This window comes from Chroicocephalus ridibundus, chromosome 6 (genome assembly GCF_963924245.1).
Source record: "Chroicocephalus ridibundus chromosome 6, bChrRid1.1, whole genome shotgun sequence".
NCBI classification, from domain to species: Eukaryota; Metazoa; Chordata; class Aves; order Charadriiformes; family Laridae; genus Chroicocephalus; species Chroicocephalus ridibundus.
The window spans coordinates 29914377-29931853 of NC_086289.1; the positions used below are offsets into that span (position 1 = coordinate 29914377).

Consider the following 17477-nt stretch of genomic DNA (forward strand, 5'->3'; position numbering starts at 1 on the left):
AGCCCTTATTTCCCTTCTCTCCCGTTCTACCACTGCTGCAAACCTCAGTTTTATCTACAGAACTGAAAAGTCTGGAGCTGGCTCAGCTCTATGGCTGTACCTGGAGGTTCAAGTTAGTCTCCAGGCCTGAAACAGAAGGAGAGGTAGTGTGCAAAGCTTCAACAGATGTTGCTGTCCTGCAGTTGTAAGTTAGTGCTGCCCTTTCCAAGGGTTGAAAAAGTATTGCTTCTTGTGCAAGAGCCAGCATCCCAGGAAGAACTCCATCTGAGCCAAATCACCACTCGGGCTTGTTACGTACCCTGTGCATAGTAACCTTTGGCTTAAAACCAAGCTTGTGGCACTTCACTGTAGAAGTGGTGATGGGCTAAATAGCTTCCTGAGTGGCACCCACAAATAAATATTAGAGCTGATCGAACAAAACGCAAGGCTCTGAAGTAACCGCAAAAACAGCAATTAGTTTAAATTTGTCATTGAAAACATAATTTTTTGGAAGCTGAAAATAGTTCAGTTACAGCATTTTGCTGAAAGCCAAAAGAGAATATGTAAGCTCTTTTCCAGGAGCCATCAAAGGAAAAGAAGATAAAACAGTGGATACCATGGAACTAGCATTGCATCCATTTCCACTCCAGGCCTGTGGTTTTGCACTGGTCCCATATGCCATCAGGACGGCGATAGCACTTCAGCCTCCTGACTGACATGGTATGAAAGAGCTGGTGAGGGGCTATAGTGCTATACAGGCACCAAACTCCCACCTAGAGAGACCCTCTCATTCATTGCAGCTTCATGTCATGGTACCTGCCCTTCCACATGAACTAGGAACAGGGAGCAAGACTGCACTTGTAGACCTTTTTGACCACCAGCACTAGCAGAGCAGGGATGTTTTTTTCCTGTAGAAAATGCTATGTTAAGTGAAACTTAGAAGTCTGAACATATATGACAAAAGCACAGAATGCACTCTAGAGGTGATCATAGAATCATCATAGAATCATAGAATGGTTTGGGTTGCAAAGGACCTTAAGGATCATTTAGTTCCAGCTCCCCCTGCCCTGGGCAGGGACACCTCCCACTAGACCAGGTTGCTCCAAGCCCCATCCAGCCTGGCTTTGAACACTTCCAGGGATGGGGCATCCACAGCTTCTCTGGGCAGCCTGTGCCAGTGTCTCACTGCCCTCACAGTAAAGAATTTCTTCCTAATATCTAATCTAAATCTCCCCTCTTTCAGTTTAAAACCGTTACCCCCTTGTCGTATCACTACACTCCCTGATAAAGTCCCCATCTTTCCTGTAGGCCCCCTTTAGGTACTGGAAGGCTGATATAAGGTCTCCCCGGAGCCTTCTCTTCTCCAGGCTGAACAACCCCAGCTCCTTCACCCTGCTATAAGCATGCTGTAAGTTATAAGCCCACTCATCTTTAAGCTCCTATCTGCAATGAGAAATAGAATTAACTTTTTCACAGATGCTACTGAGAGCATTCATGAGAATTTGACATTCTTGTGCTAAACTTCACATGTTTGATTTTATACACTTTCAGGCATGTCATGTGCTTGTGGACTGGATTTTAAGTCTGGGCCCTTTAAATTGCTACCTGGTGCCAGGTCTTCTGAGCTAGTGCTTTCCAGTTCTTTTCTTGGATTTGTAACTTTCCCAAAATTATCCAGAGGAGATTCAGATTACTTGACAGTGGGCTGCTTTCTCTTTTAAGGACCTCCATACAGTTGTCCATATGTCTCTAAGTGAATACAAATGCAAACCCACTGCCTGCCAATGCTTTCCAACACCCAAGACCTTGGAGTTAAACTTCTGCACCATTCAGTTATATTGCATCAAGTAACATTCTAAGAATCATCTAGTAAGTCAAGCTACCTCTTATTTTAACACCATAGTTAGTGGTTTTCACATAATGTTTAGGTGTGAAATCATTACCATGAATAATTCAACTGTGTTTTTTGTATCTTCGTGGGTTTTTTTATTCACACTATCCATTAACAAAGAAAACCTGGTGAGCGGAGTGCTGCAAGAACACTAAATTCATGAGTTGATAAAATATATATGCTGAAGCATTTCTAAGAGGGATTGATTATTCCTGAAGTACAATATAATTACAGCATTTGTTGATTCTAATGTTGTTATTATACTTTTTTTGACCTAGTTGTTAAAAATTGCTTGCATCTACTGTGTTTCTTGTACAAAGTAAATCTGTGGAACTCCATCAGAAAATAACACTTCTGCTGATATTATTAAGATAGAGCAAAGAAAATAATATAAAATGAATTTGCTAAAAAGTTAGGGAGTATCAAAATTATCACTGCATCCATTTAACTCACCATTTAAGTCAGTTTGCTTTATTCTTCCACCAGATTCCTGCCTCATTCCCTGCTCTTGGCTCATGACCTCTTTTCTCATGCCCCATGCTCACTCTGTGGATAGCTATTTGGACTAGATGATCTCCAGAGGTCCCTTCCAACCCTATGATTCTATGATTCTATTTAACATAATTTTTTACATCTTTCTCATTAATTGTGTGGCCTCAGTGCCTTATTTACTGCACCACTCTGACTCCCTTTGGATGGAAGACTTACTAATGCCCTCAGAGGCTTTTGTTTGTGTTTTTTTTACTACGGAATCTGAGCACTTAACATAAACTGATGTCTGTATCTTCACAACACATCTGTGAGACATTCTTCCTGTTTTACATATGAGGAGCTGAAGGACATAAGGTGCAGAGGTTTGTTTGTTTGTTTCATATCCAATTTATAAGACATAACTTAGCCATTTATACTAATGCAGTCATTCAGTGAACAGTTCTGATTAGCCATTCTGCAAACCAGACTCAGATATCCCTCACAAAAAGAATGACATGCACTTTAATAGGTGCCTGATGAAAAGTATTGGTTTTCATTAGTTGCCCAACAATACTAGGGATTTTTTTTTTGGCAGAGTTAAAATACAGTTCTCCAGAGCAGCTTGTATCCTTTTAAACCATAAGGCTGTCTTCTCTTTTCTTCAGCTCCTTGTCTCACTTTAAACACTATCATTTTTTGCAACAAATGCAATATTAATGATACAGCTGCCATTACACCTCTCTGACCACAATCCACACCTCATATGAACAAACAATGAGTAGGCAATGAAACACTCTCTCATGAAAGCACATACTGACTCAGGTCAGAAAATGAGGTGATATCAGTCTTGTTTTCTGGTGGAAACAGCTCTCCTGTCCCACAACAGGTCACAATTTTTTAAGTCCATTTGCCAAACTACAGAGGTATTAAATATCCTAATTAAGCAGTTTGAAGATACTCATGTTACAGATTAACCTATGAGCTTTTTCCCCAGAATCTTTCTGGTAAATGACTGAAGAATTTTTCTCAATATATATAAAGCTTATGGGACATATGGTGCTAAAATGTGGCAAAGCCATAAGCTACTGATAATGGGTCTCCATAACTGACAGTGTCAAAGAATATCACTAGAAACCTGCTGGTTTTGGAGGTTCAATTAAACCAATAATCTCCAGTTAGGAAAAGCTAGCCTTAGCATGGGTAATTTCCTATATTTTTGCAGTATTGACTATTACATCCATCTTTGAAATATGTTTCCAAGATATGACAGATGATTTGAAGACCAGCTGATTTAATCAAAAAGGGCAATCCCTGTATTCCTATGAGTTAAGTCTGGAGGAATGTGGTCTTTTTTGAATGTATTTTTCCTGTGGGAGAGCTTAACATTTAATTATGTTTATGTGAACTTGGAAATTAAACCTTTCTCATGATTTCATGTTGATTTTTTAAAAAGCTACAGCTGGGCTTTTCCTTTAATAAGTGTGATTATCAGCTGATTTTTGGCTTAAAAGTGAGAAAAAAATATCTCCATTATTTATTTAACTAATTTCATTGAGTTGCAAAGTACCTCCTAGCACGCTTTTGAAAAGATAACTGTGAAGCCAGTATTACAGCAATGTTACTTGGTGCAAACTAATTAACTCTAATTTTCTGTTTAATTAATGGGAGTAACTGTTCATTGGAGAAAGGGACATTCAGCTGTAGATTAAAAAAAAAAGTCATTTTGAAACCCTGATAAAATCAAGAGAGATGCTATCCCTTCTCCTTTTGGATGGTTAAAGGTGTGGGAGCACGGCATCAACTCTGCCTAGGGCAAGTGTTTTGTTCTTTAAGAAAAAGGGAAAAAAAGGACAATTAGTAAGTTAACCTTGGTTACAATCTTATGTGGTTTTATGGTGTTTGATAACTATTGTCCTTGAAACATTTAAGGCTTGCTTGGGGTCCATACAGAGCCAGTCACTTATCCAACTGGCAGGGTGCGCAGGTTTGTTAACTAATTTTGTTTCATGGACACTTTGCTAAGCATAGCACAAGCCTATTGTATGCTAGTCATCTCCTTGCCTCAACAAATGAAGAGCTTGAACTGTTGTTTCATGATTGTGCTGGGAAGGAATATGTCTGGTCTATTTTTAACAGCTTTGTGTCAGAGAGAGTGGTGTCTTCTTTTCAAGGCTTTTCAAAGCAGGGAGACCTTAAAAATGTACTTCACTTTATCAGCTCACAGTGCTCATGCAAATAGAAATGAGACAGGGAAGAACAGGAAGGTCAAACTTGCATAAACACACCATTGCACATGTTAACTGCCAGGAGAAAATGCAACACGCATCTGAACTGAATGCATTATGCAGAGAAGACAGAAGATGCTATTCTGGCAAAGTCAAGTTTCTCTATCATGCAAGCTCCCATGTGATAAACCTCAGAAGTACTAGTTCCTTTTAGTAATGTAAGGAGCATAAACTAAAGTGGATTATTATGAATCTGACATGATGTTTTTAACAACAAAGACAGAAGGAGCTTTAAAATTTCTTTGTTTTAAAGTTTAGAGACAACAAACGTATCTTCCTGCTTCTCTCAGCAAATAGGCTAGATTTCCTAGCACTATCATTCTAATAAAGCACTGCTTCTTTCCAGGAATTCCACTTGCTGCCATAAAGAGAAAATCCACCAGAAGCTGACCTTTTTATCTTGCATTTCAAATGAGTGAGTACCTAAATCTGACACCAAATTATTTTAGAGAGGAAATTCAAAGTCAACACGTTTATTTGAAAAAGCTACCTGAAACCTTTGGGGCGACACATATCTTTAATGGGGCAAATATAGAAACAATTTTAAGCTCTCTTTCACCCTTAAGTGATTGTGATTCATTTCAATAAATCCAGTGTTTCCTACGCTATGGAAGATCTCCTCCTCTCTTACCACATGCCCTGGATGCTTCGGACTACTCCTTCATTCTGCTGCTTCCTGTATCAGTGCCCCCTCATTTTGCTTGTGTAATTCACTCAGATTTGTTTTTACCTTAGAGAAAATGCCTCTTCAGTTATTCAGATTAAGCCTCCTGTACCTGTGGGAGAACTGCCTGGCTTTCCCCATGGTGCGGTGGAGCAGCACCCCACAGTCCATCTCAGGCCAGGCTGATGACATGCAATCTCAGCTTTGCTTGTTGGCCACCTCTGTCTCTCCACTGACAATACGCAAGGACTAGGGAGAAGTTATGCTGTCTGGTACTATCTCTATTGGAAAGGACCGTTTGTAACACAAAGCAGACATGACTTTGGAACCTGATCTCTTTGACATCAAAGGCTGCAGGAGATTAGAAATGCTTAGATTTGCAGTTCATTAAAAAAATGTATTTCCCATTGTAAAAGAATTGGTTTTCTCAACTCATTTGCTTTGCTTCTCTCTTGAGTGTATATTTCCATTTGTGCCTTAGTGTATTCTGGTAGTTCTATGAACTGTGTATCTTTTTTTTCTTTTTCTTTCTTCTTCAATTAGTTCCTCTGGGACGATTTTATGGAAGTCTTTTTGGCATTTAAAATATGTAGATGATATCATTAATCTGATTAAAGTGTAGGTACAAGTTGATAATATGAAATGTGAAAAAGCTGTGCAAGATACAATTACTAACATAATTATTTTCATTATACATACAATCACATTTTCAGTTGTTGCTCACTTAACCTTTTTAAGGTTTCCCCATCTCTGAGAGAAATAAGTTTTTCATTCGCTCCAATCTACTGTTGTGAGAGGCAGTTTTCTGCTTCTTTAGGAGGTATTAAGGTATTGATGACTGAGGTGGACAGAATTATTAGCAGAGGGATACAAGCCTTTTATCTCTCTGTGACTGGTCTGAACTCAAACAAGTGAAGACAGCTCAGCTGGTAGAACTGTTCATTTTCCTCCGGCAACTAGGGCCTCAGTTTATTTTCTAGTGGACAATGGTTTTACTGTAAAATCATGACTATCTGTAGGCTTGTAGGTAATGCCAGGAAAGAGAGCCGTTTCATCTCTAGAAGTGTCCCAGGAATTATCTGAAAGACCCACTCTATTCTGCTTCACTGGTAGGCTACCACCGACGACATTTTATGACTATACTAGATTGGCTCTTGCATCTGGGCATGATGGGCAGTGAAATAAGCTGATGTCATTGCAATGCAGAAATGGTGAAAATAATGATGAGGAAGTGATTTAAGATAGGAATTCAGGGTGAAGAACAGAGGTTTAATTTTGATGGAAAAGGAGAGCAAGCTACTGGGGTTTTACATGGGCTAATTCTAGAGTGATACAGTTCTCCAGGGGAGCCATTGTGTTTTGAATTGAAATCGGTCTGTATCTGACCACACTTCTCTTCTTGTCTACTCTAAGGGAGCGATCATGGAGAGACTGTGAGCTGGTGGAGACTGAATGGAAGAGAAGTGCTGCCTTTGAAGCCCACTAGTTCACGTGAGTTCCCACAGCTACACTACAGCTGGGACTGATCAGTAGATGATGCTTTTTCTCTGGGTTTTTCATGTTGCTTTCCAGACAGTGCTGACTTGAACTAATGCAAGCAGATACTTCCAAACCTAAATCTAGATCCCCCAGGGCAGTAATTCAAAGATGAACTTGTTGATGTAAATCAAGGAAGACTTAATTCAAAAGGCTTGTATCTGTACAATGATTCATAAACAGCTAACTCAGGGATTTCTTGATCTCTTGGTTAGAGAGGGGGTCGGGAAACTAGAATTCTGTTCGTGCTAACACTGCCTCCGTACAATGTGTGCTGTGGCCTCATCTTCTTCCTGTGTATTTGGTTTGCTCATTTTTCAAATGACTCCATAATAATAATTTAGATTTTCAGATTGGTTTTTTTTACTTATTAGGTTCTATAAAATCCTTTAAAGTTTCCATATATTTTTGTTTGCATGTGCATGCCTCCTTGTCTTGCTCTGGTAAAGTGTATTCTAAATACATGAGCCTGCAGTTAATGAAATGTGTTACATATCAGTTGAAATTAGGGTGAACTGATCATGTATTTTCCTCATAGATTTGATCTCAGTGTAAAGGAATAAAAAATAATTGTGCAGGCTCTCCTGATGGGAAGCAAGTGAATGAAAAATCAGAACCGCTCTTAATCTGTATGACACCTTAAAAAAGCACACAGGAACCAATTCTGTCTTTCAGCCACAATTAAGGGTTGCAAAGCTACCCTAAAATCCCAATGAAGAAAACCCAGTGTGCAGCTGCCATTCAAAAGCTCAGCCCTACAGGCTACCTGGTTGAAAGGCTGAGGTACAACACAGCATTAGAGAAGCAATGTGGAAGAACACAGCAAACAAGATCTGCAGGTGATGGCTAACAGACAGGTTCTTTTGCTAAACAAGCAGCACAACCTCATTAAGTATTAAAAAAGATGACCATAAAGAATAGCTGATTAACGTACGGCTCTGAAACGTGAGTCCTGATCCAGATTCAATGCTTAGCATGTATGCTGGATAAAACCTCAGAGCCTGATTTTTGCAAAGATTATTAAAGATTGTATTAATTCCTCTAATGCCTAGGAAGCAACTGTGACTGAGCCCTCCTGTGCAAGGCACTTATCCCAGAATAGTTGGCAGGATCTAAAGTTGAATCCTGAGAAGCCTAGAGTTAGAGCACAACTGGGAGTTTTAATCCCTTTTTCTGGCACACAGGACAGTCCCTGGCCTCTGCTACTTTGTGGGTTCCTTAATGTACTGCCAGTGTTGTGCCCCTTGATTCTCCCTGTCTGAGAAAAGCAGCATCTGCCAAGATTCACATACACTTTCTGCATAGGGCGTGGGAGCCACTTTAGCTTGTCCCAAGTACTACACAAAGTGTGTGGATTGGCCATGGATATAATGTATCCAGAGTGAATTATGGAAAGCTGGTATACATCACCTTAGTTCCGCAACTTGAGAGATGAAAGGTGTTAATTATGACGAAAAACAAAAAACAGAAAGAAGAATGAAGAGATAACAATAATGAGGCAGGGGAGAAAGAAAGAAGCAGGTGTTTAGTGACTCCCACAAAGAATAGAAACATATGAAAGCAACTATTCAGGAATAGGCAAACTCTAATTGAGCCTTTTTTTCAGTGCCACAGTGCTATTGTAAACAGCTGAAGGGAAGGCTTTCAGAAAGAAACAAGCATGGATTACAAGAATAGAGGAAGCAATATTCATGAAGCATTTAATGATAAAAGTGATCAACAGGCTTCCTAATGCAGTGCCTCATCCCAAAAATTAGAAATACTTTGAAGTCTGATGGCTGTTCTCTCTCTTCTTCCGCTCCAAAAATGTGGTTGTCTAAAGATAGTGTGTTATCCAACAGAAGCATACGTCAAAAATTTCCAAATGTTGCCAGAGAGAGTTTGTTTTCTTTCAAGTTACGTCAATTAGTTTTCCTTTTGTGATTCTATTAAAAGGTGTCTATATGTCCAAAAACAGGTATTAGGAGATTTTGTTGTGGTTCACAACATGTAGTCCCTCAAACATAGAGGAGCAAAGAACAGAAACTTATGTGACGTGACACTGGATATCAATCCTCTAGGAATACCAGAGAATTACAAGGAAGTAATCTCTGACTAATGGTTGCGCCACTAAAACATCTGCTGAACAATCTCATGTAACACACTGATTCATTCAGATGTCAGTCTGGTGTCGGGCTGACGTCTACTAATTCCTGTTAGTAAAAGCTGTAGTAGCTGAATGTCTTTGTTCTGAATACGTTGATGCAAACCCAAGCTCAGTACACTGTAGTTTGAACACAAAGCTTCTGGAAGAAAACACTGTTTCTAGATAAACACATTTCAAGAACTTTCAACACAAATACTGATAAACTTCATATATATTGTCTAGAAATATTTCATAAACTCTTGAAACAGTGGCCCTTCTTCTAGCTGAGAAATGTATGCCAAATAATATGTCTACCATGGAAAAGGCTGTCACTCAAGGCGTTCAAGTCTAACTCCCTGGATGCCTTCCTAAACTGTGGTCAACCAAACCAGTAGACTAGCAAACATTTTGTCTAGGGGCACTCTTAATGTTCAGCGAAGGTCATAAGACTGGTGCTTCTGCAAGGCACCCAAGTGCTGGGATGGGATACTGGGACATCTTTTGATCTGCACGGTACTGGCTCCATGGCTCTTGCTGTATGCTTGGCACATCTATCACCTGTTCCCTGCATGTGCAGTCCATAGGGGTAAAGAATGGGTGCAAAATTCAAGTATAGGGTGCTACCTCTTTATCCATCCTTTCATTGTAACAGGGTAGGAGGAGGCTGGAGGGCCTCTCTCCTTTACTCTGATGACTGGACTATCCCCAAAACTTCTTGAGACAGCTTGGCCCCAGAGATGGGCCTGATGCTTTGTATCTAGAGAAATTGCCTCTGTATGATTAAATAATGGCATTTGAATCCAGCAGATGCTGGATTAATCAAAGCAACTTAATTTAAAAGATTTATCTTTTAAATTGGAAAAGATAGTGTAAGAGAAGTGGGGCTACTAGCTTTTTCTCATAAACATTGCCCTCTTCAATAAAATCTTTGTCACCTTAGTCTGCCCTAGTAACGTTTAGTTTTTCTGCTCCACTTGCGCATCTGCAGAACTATGGTAGAAGGCTCAATCACACTGTTTATTTGCACTGTGTTTATACTGTATTAATCTCAGGCCTCCAGGTTTCTTGTGATGTACTCGTGGGAGATCAGAAAGAAATAGTGTTTTTTTTTTTTATTTTCATATACTGTTTGGCTTTGGGGTATTACTTCTACTAACCTCTGCAGCATTGGGGTTTGGCTCCAGCTACAGGTAGGATTTTGGCAAGGTATTCACAGAAATCTGCACTTGATGTATTATGTTTTTCACACAAGAGAAAATCTGAATTCTGTGGAGAACATGTGTTAGTAAGCTGACAGAAAGAGCAAAGAGCATGAAATTCAGATGTGTTTGGTTGGTGTTTTGCTAATCCACTTAGCGTAAAGCCAAGCACAGATACGGAGCCAGATGGGAATTTTCTCTGCATCAGATCATGAGCAGGTATTAAAGTTTGTTTTCTACCCGTCTCTACAGATTGAGTCATGATCTTACACGAGGCTCACCTGGGAGCTTTATTTAGTAAAGCCACTGCTCTTATAGGGATGTTACTAGCCCCACAACACTATTATTACTGCTCCATCTGTGTGAAATTGCAGAATGTTTGAGTAGGCCTTGTGAATGGGCACAAGGAATTATTGCTTCTCCTCAGCTGTGAGATGGTGCCTGGACCTGTCTACAAGAGACATCGTGGCATTTTTAATGAATGGCTTTGGAGTCAGGACCCTAGGGGTCAGGAAGCCCCTTTTAACTCTGTGCTCCTGAGCCAGTGCAATCCGCATACCCCTGAATCCATCCAGCAAATGGAACAGGCAGGGAAAAGCCTCTCTTGTGAGTGTTGGCATAACTTTTAAGTGAAAACTAGACACCAGGCAAATCTATGCTGTCACACCACTGATGGCTGAGTGTGTGCAGAGCAGCAAAACTTAAGAGCCTGTGCAATTTTACAAATGGAAACTTAAGCATCAACATTAGACAGTGGGTTTTGTGTCTGAGAGTGACGCCTAAATATTGGAAAAAGGCCATAAAGGGGAACTCCTCTTGCACACAGCCCTAAGTCTTGTCCTGTTAATACCTAGAGAATGCCATACCCTTCCATGGGGAGTGATCTCTACTTCAATAGAAATAACAAAGCAAGAAAGAACAAAAAATGTAAATGCCAAGGAAACACCGTCATGTTGGCACCTTCACTGCTGAGCCCCATGAAATGCAGCACCCCCTCCTGCTGGCAGCAGGCTGTGAGGCGCAGGGCGTCTGAGCAGGGAAGTCAGCTCTGTACTTTGCTGTCTCCTATTTTACAACATAAAGTTCTATGGTCAGATTCTTATTCATAACAATTTCTGCTATTTTTCAAGCTTTACTTAATGTTTGGGTTAGGGTTGTCAGTGAGACCCTCTTTGACTTTATCATGAAGTTTTTGTTGGCGTGGCTCTGGTTCCTCTCTTTTGCGTGTACTATTTTTGTTATCGTTCAGCCAGTCAGCCTTTTGCACGTGCTTTATCTTTTGATAAAATGACTGGCTTGGCTTTTAAAAGCATTCAAATGCCATGCAGTTCATCTTGCTCACATAACCCCAGAGAAAGCGCGCCATAACCTCCTCACAAAACACGGTTTCACCACAGAACACAATGAAACCAGAGCTCTGCTACGAGCACATACTAAAAAAAGCTGACAAAAAGCTGTATTTCTGACCACACCAGGAACATAAAAAACGTGTTCAGCTTAAAACTCGGGGCTTTTTCAGCGTTTATTGCTACTCATTGAGAGAAAACTTTGAAGACCCTCAGGGGCTGCCCTCCCAGGCCCACTCAGCATAAGCCCCGAGTCGCCCTCTGTGAGCGACCGTTGGGCAGAGAGCGCTTAATGGCCGCGCGGGCCACGTGACGCCGGCGGGATATTCAAACGCCGCCGGGCTAACGGTCGCCTTCCCCCCTCCCTCAGGGCCGGGGCGGCGGAGGAGGCGGAGGAGAAGAAGAAGGAGGAGGAGGACGACGCGGACGACGACGACGACGCGGACGCGGCGGCAGCTGGAGCTTCTCGATAATTCCTGCGAGGAGACGGCTGGGCTGGGGCCGCGGCGGTGAGAGGTGCGAGGGCGGGGCGGGGCGGGGCGGGGCGGGGCGGGGGGGTGGGCCGGGCCGGGCCGCCATGGTGGCCGCTCCTCCCACCGGCTTTCGGCCAGCGTTGTGCTCCCTGCTGCGCGGCGAGCGGCGCTTTGCGGGCTTCTGCCTTAATTAAGCCAAACAGCAGCTTTAATTAGAGGCAGCAATATGAACTTTTGAAGAAGGGTGATTCTAAGCGTGGCTTCGTGATGACTGAAAGTTTATCGTGCCTTGGTAATGTTTGAGGTGTTGCCTGGGCATTGTCCCCTGTATATGAGTTGAATTAAAACCAATTTGCTGTGGTGTTTTTTGTGTTTCTTTTTTTGTTTGTTTGTTTGGGGTTAGGGTTTTTTTTTGTTTGGTGGGGTTTTATTTTTTGGGTTTTTTTTGTTTTGTTGTTGTTGGTTTTTTCCTTTTTTTTTTTCCTCTGGAATGTTATGGTTGGGGCTCTCAAAAAAAATTCTCTTTTGAGTTTTTTGTTGTTGCTTTGCTGTCTTGTGTCAGAACTGCACAGTAGTTATCTTTAGCATACTCCCTGCATTTTCAAAAGCCCGGGCACTGGTACAGCCCATAAGTTTGCCTGCCTTACTCCTTAGGCATATCATAGCTCTTTTGGCCTTCTCTTTGTTTTGGGCTGTTGGGTGCATTCTGTGGGCATTGTGCCTACTAGCGGGTGAAGAAAAGTCTGGCTGGCCCTGCTAAGCAGGACGTGGGTGAGGGCGGGTGAAGGAAGAGCAGTGGGCTTGAGTACCCATGTGGTCCCTTGTAAGCTGCTGTTTACTCAGTGCAATTCTTTCTACAGTACCAACAATGATTTTGGATGCTCTGGCAGACAAGAGTCTTCCCTATTGCGTAATTTCATTGTATGTGTTGCCTAGCATAAATTGCAAATAGGAACATTTTTGTTTTGTCAGGTGGTGAAAGGGAGTTTTTTCTTTGTTTTTCTTGTTTTATTTTGTGAGCTTTTATCCTAGTGTGTGGCTACTTCAAAAAAGTCTTCAAATTTTGAATATGAAAGTAACATCTGGTCTATTTTCAATACTGTTTTGAGCAGCAAATGCAAATAGAGTTTTGTATTTTAACAAAGCACTCTCGGATTGTCATTCTAATGAAACTTTCCTATATCCCAATTATCCTAGTGTCAGGGATTTGCTGGATCTGGCTTCAGCTGAAAAAGAAACAGAAACTTGCTAAACATTTCTGTGCAAAACTTATCCCTCGGGATGACTTTCCTTTTTAATAGCACTAGCTAATCTGCAGCTTGTAGTTTCATCTACTTATCGTATTTTAAAGTCTCTAGGCAATACATAAAATCTCTTTATAGGTCCCCAGTGCAGATTGTATCAGGAATGGAGTATTGTTGATAAGCTGACACCCAGCTCTTCACACATACACAAGACCACTTAAAGTAAAAGTGGTATGGAAAGGAAATGCTGACGTGGAAGGGTTAGGAGTATCTTTAGCATTTCATTGGGGCGTGTATGTGACTTGTGAGGGGGTTCTTTTGGGGCCCACATAACGCATAATCATATGAACATTTCTTGTTGGTCCTACTGCTTGGAATTAATTTGTATGCCTGTTGTGATTCGGTGTCAACTTTTTTGTTTGGGTTTTTTTTTTTTTCAAGTTTCTGCTCTTTGTTGTACTGTTTGCTTCATGACTAAAAATGAATAATGAAGTTTTTCCCCAACTGTTCTGTGTCACTGTGCCAAGCTTGATTCAGCGTTACTGAGAAAATGATTGAAGCATTATGGAAATTTATTTTTTTTTAACATCCCTTTATTGTAACTTTAGCAAATAATAGTAAGGAATTGATAGGGTTGTGTTCCTTTATTTCTTCCCCTCATATTAAGCCGTTTCTTGTATTGAACTCAATGAGTGTGACTTAGAAACTGCTTCCTAACTGCTATGTAGAAATTAGTCCTAGAACACTAGTTTTGTGGGAAGAGGTGCAATTTTCTGAAGCAGGTATATAACTTGACAAATAAGATTTACTTACTGTGTTGTCTTATGCATAGCTTTTTTCCAGCATTTTTAACAAAAATAAATACCTTAACAGATAAGATAAGGTCTCTTTCACGCAAATAATAAAATACAAAATATTTGGTTTCTGAGTGGGAAAACTGAAAAGCAAAACAGAACAGAGTATGACAGCAGGGTCAAAGAGAGCTCTTGCTTTAAAAGTTGAGGTTTGCAGTTTGGTTGGAAGTGTTAACTAGAGCTGTTCAAAACTTAATTTCTAAGGGTTTTTCTTGAAACTTCTATGGACTTCTGTTTTGTTTTATGAAAGTGTCTAACTATCATGTCGATAATCTGACTGTAAAAAAACAACAAACCTACCTTCACTGTGAAGTTTCTATCTTTATTATATCTGTGTACATGAAACACTTTGAATCCTCTGGAGAAGGATGGTAAAGTAAGAGGTGAGGAGGGCAACGAAATTGCTATAAATGAGACTTATTAAACAATTGGTTTTCTGGTGTGTTGTAGCACTGCAGTATTGCTTTAGCAAGCTTCAGAGAAGGAAATGGGATGACAGTAAGTGTTGGAGTACTCAGGGGTGGTGTTACAGATATGGTTCCATCAACTTTTTCTTTTGAATGATCACCTACCTGGCATTGTCTCATTTATGAGGAAATGAGACAAATTTATGATTGATGATGATGATTTCTCTTCCCTGAATGAATAATTCTCCAAAAGAACCCATAAAGAACTGTGAAAAGTGGCTCCACTGAAAAACCTTGAAGGGAAGTACTCATGGGGTGTAACTGGTAAACAAGCAGGGGGGAGGATCAGTTTGTAGCATTGGTGAATGCTTTCTAGCCTTCTCTTTCCATATTATGCTCTCCTCTGCTGACACAAATTGATTAATATTTCATCTCTGTATCAGTTTCCCCCCTACATATGAAGTTTCATATGATATGGTCATTGAACTGGAGCATGATCAACTGTTTAAATTCTGAAAAGCTTTCTGGGTCAGTTCAGAAACCAAAATGTTAGGGTCAAAATCGAGTTGACCTGGCACTTCTGGCTATTGTTGAAGCTTGTTATTAGCAAGTTGCTGGCTCTGTCCTTTGACCTACTTCCATTCCATTGTACTATGCTACACTGAAGATATTTTAGGCAGATTAGGTGCAGCTGTCATTTAGACAAGGGAGAAAAATATTCTGATAGTCATTAATAAATTCACCTCACTGTGTAATGCCTGTATTTGACTCTATCTGGTACTGGCCTTTTTAATCCATTTTAATTTTCAAGTCTGTTTTGTTTGCTTTGTTAATTAGGAACTAGGATTTTCTCCGCAATACTCCAAAGTGTCCTATATTGTGTAGCATATTTATGTAAGGAAATAAGTTTTATAGGGTAGACATCTTTGCATTTCTACAGCTGCATTTATATTTATAAATTAAGGATTGTTTTAAAACAGTTCTTTTCAAATGAATTGTGATTTTTGTGTAGCATCTCTGATTTCATTTCATTGACATCAACATTAGTACGGCAGCTGCTCAGTCACGCGATATTTGGATATAGATCATATCACTGAAATCTTGTTAGAGTACAGTTTACTTCACTGTAGAGAGGACACAACTGGTGTCATTACGAAAAAGGCATCCCAAAGGCTTGAGAATTGTTCTCAGCCTCTGCTGCTGGACATGTTGCTATTTCAGCCAGAGACTTTAAGCAAAGAGTAAAAGAGCCATAGACATACCCTTGTGCCTAAGCTCCACAAAGCCTTTGAAGAGAGCTAACTGTTTTCAGTACAATTCCAATCTTACAGTCTCCTTGCTCTGCACAGCTGCGTTAGAGGCTGTGGACAAGGACAGTTAAGCCTGTCCAGCAGCACTCTTAACGGCGTGAAGAACAGGGCTTACATTGTGTTTTGCTAATTTAGCTGGAACTGTTGTCTTTTAACAATGTGCCAGGTAAAGTAGGAAAAGATAACTTGACCTAACTTTACAGAGCTTCTGGTTGCTTTCTTCTTTAATAAACCAACCAAACATCACAGCTTATTTGTTTCAAGAGGACTTACCTAGAGAAATACTTAGCATTGCTAACAGGTGTTTGGAAGAAATTTGCGTCGAGTTTCCTAGCTTCGTTTTTCTTGGACTTTTCCTAGTGCTATTGGACTACCCATAAGCATTCTTCTTAATATTTTAAGGTTCCAAAACCTGTTTCTTTTTCCTTCATGTTGTGTGAATGGATAATGAGATGGGCAACCTTCTCTTTTGCTGAATAATCAGGAAAGTGGTTGCCCACTGCATTTGAAGCTGAAGAAGACAGGTTTAGAGATGGGCAGAGTAGCACCATCAAATGCTCATCTACTGTATTTCATTTCTTCCTGAATACCCCATTCATGCATTTTTTCCATATTAAAAGGTAATCCTGTGTCCTTTCAGTGTATCTTTACAGAAGTTCTAAACTGTGTAGCTGTGTTCAGATGCATGTGGTAGAAGATAAGGAATAATGTGAATAGGATGGATAATACCTCATGTGTCCGAGAAAGGCACGTTTATCTGTTTGGATGAGAGTACAGTATTTCAAAGCTCTTTGAAAATGCTGATAACCACTGGTAGTAGAAGTTCATAGTGAGAATAACATTCACAGCCAGGTGTGTAACCTGAAATTTGAAGTTGTTTCTGTAATTCGTGGCCCCAAGTTGAACTTTTTGCTGGAGGATAATAGCCTGTACCATCACACACCAAATGCAATAACCTGGAATTGGCAGACAGCATCAAAACAGGGATGCTGTGCTCTTACTGAAAGCAAACAAGTTGTGCTGCTGACCTCTGGGACTGTTATCTAGCTGTTTTGAAGGACACAACAGAACTTTGGGTATGGAGTGGAATGACAGATGTCTGGGAGGTTTTATTTCATTTAAAACAAAATATAACTTTACCCCATGCATAGTGGTCTCCAGAGACTTGATTTAGTTTTTGTGTGCTCACAGAGTAAACTGAGCAAGTTTGAAATGTATAGTTAGGAAGTTGTGGAAAAAAAATGACAGTATTTGGCCTTCATCCAGTCTAAATTACCTCGTGCCTAGGATTGTTCTGTGCATCCTCATTCTTGTCTCCTGAACTGTCCTTTTAGTTTTTCTCCTTTTGTTTAACAGTTTAGCGGCAACACAGTTCAGCAGGAATGATTGTTATATTTGTTTAGCCCCCTATCTTCATGGGGTATTTTCTTATTTCTTGTGGTAAATAGCTTACATTGAGAACAATCTGAGCCCTCTATTCAGCCTCCTTTATTTACTATGGTACACTGAACAGATCTTGCTAAGACAGCCAGTTATTTTTTACATTTCAATATGAATCTCTTTAATGTATTGCATACATTCTCTATGTCTTTTTTTTTTAATTACACTTACCTATACACACAATAAGACTTTGAGATCTGTCTAAATATGCACCTCATGAACACAGAATTCCTTAATTGAGAGTTGTTTTTAA

General features: G+C 40.2%; 1 long non-coding RNA gene across 1 annotated transcript in view; it reads left to right on the plus strand.

The window, feature by feature from the left end:
* The first annotated feature begins 11901 nt into the window (after positions 1-11901).
* LOC134516916 (uncharacterized) overlaps positions 11902-17477 on the plus strand; it is a 145498-nt gene continuing 139922 nt past the window's right edge. Inside the window, exon 1 of the long non-coding RNA XR_010071494.1 lies at positions 11902-12012. This is a non-coding gene — a long non-coding RNA (uncharacterized LOC134516916). The remainder of the gene's footprint in view (positions 12013-17477) is intronic.